We start from the raw sequence: 6,408 nt of genomic DNA, 5'->3' as shown, positions 1-6,408 counted from the left end.
GGAACCATCGGCAAAAGCAGACACCTACACTTTATCCTGGGTAGGATGGGCTGGAGGACTGGCGTTTTTAATTGCCGGGTGCTGGGTAATTTCTTCTTCAACGGGGGGAGTGGGCTGAATGCTCTTGGAAGCCCCTGCTGCGCCTCACTTCCATAGCCTCACTGCGTGTGTCTACTCACCGCCGTCCACTCCGTCCTGGCTTGTCGAGACCCCTGCAGGACAGGACAGGACAGGGCAGGACTGCTCCACAGCCTTGCCCAGGCCGCGTGTTGTCACGGGGGCAGACGGCCTCAGTTCCCCCCATGGCGTGGCTGCTGGGTGGGGGCTGCCGACTTTTGTTAGCAGCCGAGTGCTTAACCGCTGCGCCATCATGGCGGCACTGCCAGGGTCAGGGCCACGGCACTTCCTGTCTGCATGGGGTTGCCCTCGGTCAGTTGACTGGGCAGGAACCATTGACAACCGCCCTTCAGATCAAATGCAGATCTTAGAATGCGGTTTCTAGACTTGGGCCACCACTGGGCCTCCCTGGGGTGCCCCTGGTCACCGCCTGGCTGGCTGGCAGGAGCCTGCTGCCTCTCCAACTCAGTTCTTCCAGCCTCATTCCTGGAATACTCCTCTTAGCCCGGAGTTGAGTTCTGGGGGTGCCTCCCTCCAGTCCCATGTGGGGTGTCTACATGGCCCAATTAGCTGCAGAGCTATGCAGTAATTACCTTGCAATTTACACAGGGTTCTTAAAACTAAATGCTGGGTGCTTTAAAAAAAAAACACACGTTTTTATTCTCGGGTTATGAAATTGGTACATTTCATTATAGACTGGGGATGGGGTGACTTTGAAATCCCAGCCCTCACTCCCGGCTCACCTAAGCCAGTGTGGGGATCTAGGACAGTGGTAATGTGGACTTCCGGGCCTGTGTAGTCATCAGGACCTTGGACAGCATGCATACAGGTCAAGGTCGGCCTGGCCCCATCCTCTGCGCCTCCCTTGCATGCCACCCTTCCTCCCCCCTCCTCCCTCAGATGTTGAAATGATCTGTGTGTGCTTACTTGGGTCGGAGTCCTGGTGGCACTGCAGTTAAGCACTTGGCTGCTAACCAAAAGGTTGACAGTGTGAAGCCCCCCCATGGCTGGGCCAGAGAAAGACCTGCCCCACACATCTGTAAAGGTGACAGCTTTGGGGATCCTGCAGGTCAGTTCTGCTCTGCAGTGTGACACCAGCATGAGTCATAGCTAATGGCTCCTACCATCTCCTCCACCACCACCATTGCCACCCATGCACCCACCACCCAAGACCCGTGCACTCACTACCATCACCACCCATGCACCCACCACCCAAGACCCGTGCACTCACTACCATCACCACCCATGCACCCGCATATCCACCACCCACCCGCATATCCACCACCCACCCGCATATCCACCACCCACTCGCATATCCACCACCCACTCGCATATCCACCACCATGCACTCACTACCATCGCCACCCATGCACCCACTACCCAAATACCCACCACCCATGACCCATGCACTACCATAGCTACCCACATACCCACCACCCACACATCCACCACCACCCACATGCCCGGCCACCACCCATGTACCCACCATCACCACCCAGGTACCCACCACCCACATACCCACACCATCACCACACACCAGCAGTTCTTGGACTAGTTGATTGACTAGTTTTCCTAGATCCATGCTGCTGCGTGTGTCTGCGTGAATGTCAGAGTAAATGCCAACGGCAATCTTCTGCAGTCTCACTAGCCACTTATGGCCTCCGTAGCCACATGCGGCTGGTGGCTGCCATATCGAATACTGCCCTTCTGGAACATTCCATCCTTGCCTTCCACTCTGTTGGACTACGGGGTCCGAGCCTGGATGCTTCCTGAGGGCAGGGCCTTGTCTGTTGTGTCCCCACCTGCGTTCTGGGGTAGGGCGCTGGCAGGATGCTTGTTGACTGAGGACAGGGCAGTGGGCATTGGTGGCCGGTCTTGGAATGTTCTGGCTGGACGGCAGCCTCGGTTTTCCCTCTGGAGGGGACAGGGTGCCTCGTTCCAGGTCGAGCCCCTTCCTCAGACCGGCTTCGCTGGTTTTTCATCATCTGCCTCTGTGTCCAGCTCTGTTGGGCCAAGAGGACGATTCTCGGCCTGAAGTTGGCTGGGGAAGTCCCCGCCCTGGCTTGTGTGGGTTGACCAGCCCCCCCATGCTCGGAACTGGTTTCCTTCCCGCCCTGCAGTGGTTCACACGGTTGGTGCCTCCAGGGGAGAGTGGCAGAGCTGCTTCTGTTATGGCGACTCCGGCGTGGTGGCTGTTTGTACAGCAACAGTTAGTACCCGGCTGCTAACCCACCCATGTGCTCTGCTGGAGCGAGACCGGGGACCTGCTTCTGTAAAGACAACAGCTTGTGACTGGTTAGAGATGTCTGTCCCCTCTCCTCCATCCCAGGTCCCCACCTGAGTGCTGCTGTCCATGGGTGAACCTTTCCTGAGTCTTTATAACAGTGGTTCGCACCATGCCCGACCTTCTGTGATCGATGGAGTCCCCTGCTCAGTGTGACGGCCTCCCGGTCTGATCCAGTCTGAACTCGGTCAGTCTGTAGCTGTGGCCCTTTCTCCTCTGGTGGGCTGGTAGCCGGCCTCCTCCTTTGTGACTGGCCAGTGCTGTGGCCACCACCGGGTGCACAGCCCCTGTTCATGGTGTGGCTCGTGTTTTTCTGGGACCGAGTTTTTCTGGGACTTGTCTCAGTGCAGATTAACCCACTGCTCTTGAACCCCTCTGACCCCTAGTGGACAGAGGAGACCTGCCTCAAAGGATTTCTGAGAAGGAACCTTTATGCCCCGCCCACCTCGGCGACCTCCCAATGTCCACCTCTCTCTGCCTGCCCTACCTACTCACCGTCTGTCCCACCCACCTCCATGTGCCTACCCATCTCAGTAGCCCCCCTTTCCTACCCACCTACCTCTGCCTGCCCCGCCCACTCACCATCTGTCCCGCCCACCTCCATGTGCCCAACCATCTCAGTATCCCCCTTCCTACCCATGACCTCTAACTCACTATTGGTCCCACCCACCTCTATATACCCCACCTCAGTGCCTTCCCTACTTCCTTCCCACCTACCTCTGCCAGCCCTGCCCACTCACCATCTGACCTGGCCTATCTGCCCCAACCGCCTGTCTGCCCACCCACCTCCACAGGCCCAGTGCACTGCTGTGCCTTGCTCGTCCTGTGGGCTGTAGCTCCTCCCTCTCCCCCGCCCACTTTTCTGTCAGCCCAGCTTCTTCCTGGCCACCCTCTGTCCCTCATCTGCCCCGACCACCCCTGACGGGTCACAGGTCTAAGGACTAGTCTTTTCTCAGATTGGCCGAGCTGTTTCTTCCCTGTTCTTGGGCAGGGGATCCATCCAACAAAATCGTGTGTCCACTGTCCTTTAAGCAAACAACAGCCGTGTCCTCTGCCCCTTGGTTCACTTAGCCAGAATGGCTGCCCAGACAAGACATAGGATGGACAGTCAGGCCATGGACAGTAGCAGGTCGGCTGTCTGTATAGCCCCTGGAAGGCCCCACCAGTAACAGGAGTGGTCCTGCGGGCATGTTCATCACCTGCGGGCAGCTGGGCCATGCATCTCAGCTAGTGGGCGGGGCAGGCCGATTTGGACATTGAGCAGCCTACAGGCTGGATGGGCAACCTGCTAGACCCAAGATGGCTGGACACTGGCTTACGCAGCTCCGGAAGCACATGGATCACACGCAGAACCGGGGAACTGCTGTCTTGAGGGTAGGCCTGCTCAGCCTGTTATTACTAGTACTTTCGGGCTTTGTTGTTTCTTAGAAGCTGTGGTCAGTGGCGGTGGATTTTCTGCCTTGTGATCACCAGCGTCGGGGTTTGAACACAGTTGGGAGGAAGTGCCAGCAAGTGCTTCCTGCGTTTCCCTTGCAGGCTGGCAGGCAGGCTGGCATTGTCCTCGGTGGCATGAGCCGGAACGACTATCCTTGAGTCCATGAGCCAAGGAGTTGCCAACCTCCACCGGGTGATACCTGTCTTGGCAGCTGTGTGCCTGCCTGGCCAGGGTTCGCTGGCCCCTCCCCCAGCGCGGTCCTGATACCTCGGCCCTTGTTCATGGCCAGGGATGCTGCTTCTGGGCGTCCATCCTTGAGCGTCAGTGCAGCAGAAATACTGCCCATGGACGGCTTGCAATACAGACTCCTTTTCTCTTACTGCTCAGGAGGCTGGTAGCTCCAGCTCAGGGCACGGGCCCTAGGGGCAGGCTCTCTGTCCTCTCAGGTTAGGAGCTCTGGGGGGTCCTTGTCTCAGCAGCCAGAGCCCCGAGTGCCTCCGAAACTGGGCAGTTTCCACGTGACGCTGACGTCGCCCATGTGTGCGTGCTGCTCGCTGAGCCAGTGGCTCCTAGTTTGTCTGGATGCTTTTCTGCCCGGAGTTGTTGTGTGGGTAGCACGTCTGTTCAGTACTGGAGCGCATGCTGAAACCAGGGCAAACATTTCCTTGAGGTCTTGTGGATTTGGGTACAAGGGTACAGACTCTGGCAGCAGGCTTGGTTGGTGGGGCTCTTTTTTTTTGGTCCCTGCAGTTACAAAGGTCCTCTCCAGGTGGCAGCACATGCCACAAGTGGGACCATGGTGTCCCAAGGAATGTTGGTGGGCACTATGTGTCCCATGGGCCACAAAAGCATTAAGACAGAGCAGACACGAACGTGGCGTCATTAACATAACAAAGAAGACCCACATGAGATTCCTAAGTGGGGTCACCTCCACAGGTTTAGGGTTCCGTCCCTAACACCCACATGCAGCGGTGGTTGATGTCCAGTGTATGCCCACAGCACAGAAACGTGGGCTTAGGAATAGTAAGTGGTGGTGGCCTTGCACTGAAGCTGGGGAAACCATGCGCGTGGCACAGGCATGCCACACACTGCACCTTCCAGGACAGGCATTGTGCTGACCACTACTGTCTTGAGGGCCCCAGGCTGTTCTTTGTACCCTTACTGAGCTGTGATGCGTGAGTCAGAGGAAGACGTGTCCAGTGGATACCTGCTGGCAAGGGCCACGCTGCTGATTGGTGAAATGACGGGCTGTGTGTAAGAAGTGCTAGACCTGCACCCCACGTCTATTCCCTTCTGTATTGTGTTGGGATTTGTTCACGCACAAGTCTGGGTAGGTCTCGTCTACCTAGACCAGTTGTTCTCAACCTTCCTCATGCCGCGACCCTTTCTTACAGTTCCTCATGTGGTGATGACCCCCAACCATAACATGATTTTCGTCGTTACTTCATCACTGTCATTTTGCTACTGTGATGAATCGTCATGTAAATATCTGATAGGCAGGATGTATTTTCATTGTTACAAATTGAACATAATTAAAGCATACTGATTAATCACAAAAGCAATCTGTAATTATAAGTGTGAAATATTCATTTCTAATGACAAATACATGAAATTTTGTCTTGAAGCATGGTGTAGCATGGTAACAGTCTTAATATTACAGTAAACTACATTGCTACATTTTGCGACAGTATGTGTAAAAAGTCAAGGTGAGTGTGAACGTTGAGATAGCTTCTTTCTCACCATATCGGCATATCTGCCTGTGGGTGGACCTGCCTGGAGACGGATAGAGGAGCGGTGTCTCGGTTCCTAAGACAATTGGAAATGTGTTTTCCGATGATCTTGGGGACCCCTGTGAAGAAAGGGTCATTCGACCCCCAAAAGGGCCGAGACCCACAAGTTGAGAATCGCTGACCTAGAGGCACTTTGGAAGACAGCCCTGGGAATGTACTTCCCAGCACTGGGCCACTGAAAACACCAGGGCGCCCAGTTCTACTCTGACTTCCCGGGGCTCACTGTGTGGGAGTCAAGGTGCCGAACCAGGTGCTATCCTACTGCACCTGATTGGACTGGTGCTGCATTCCTATTGTCTCTCTACCAAGTACTTCAGGTGACTGCAAAAGCAACCGCGAGGCCTCGGGGCAGACAGCAATCACAGGGCCTCCTCTGGTGTCAGCTGGTTGGTGGTGTCAGCTCTGCTGGGCCCTGCTGGGCCGTTCTGCTGCACAAATCCCTCACCTTCCCAGCAGTCTAGCCTTTTGATGCTCATCTACAGCCATGGGAGTGCATAGGTCTTCTTGTTCGAGGCTGAACACATTCGCTCCAGTCTCTTAGAGGAGGCGCATGGGCCACTTCAGGGTGCCGGGGCAGGGGAATTCTGTATGAGGATAGTCCCGTGTGAACATAGGGGTGGAGAACTGGGACAAGAGGTGCGTTCCACGTGGCCAGGAGCTCAGGAACACTAGCCTTGCAGTCTCTTGCGCCTCTCGAGTGTGGCGCCTTGACATCAGGAGACCAGCAGGCTGTCTTGTTGGGCGTCACATTTATTTGGTATCAGGATTCTTTGATATCAGGC

Source organism: Echinops telfairi, unplaced genomic scaffold (genome assembly GCF_000313985.2).
Source record: "Echinops telfairi isolate 266 unplaced genomic scaffold, ASM31398v2 ScPeMD7_7414;HRSCAF=8452, whole genome shotgun sequence".
NCBI classification, from domain to species: Eukaryota; Metazoa; Chordata; class Mammalia; order Afrosoricida; family Tenrecidae; genus Echinops; species Echinops telfairi.
This window is presented reverse-complemented; position numbering follows the sequence as displayed.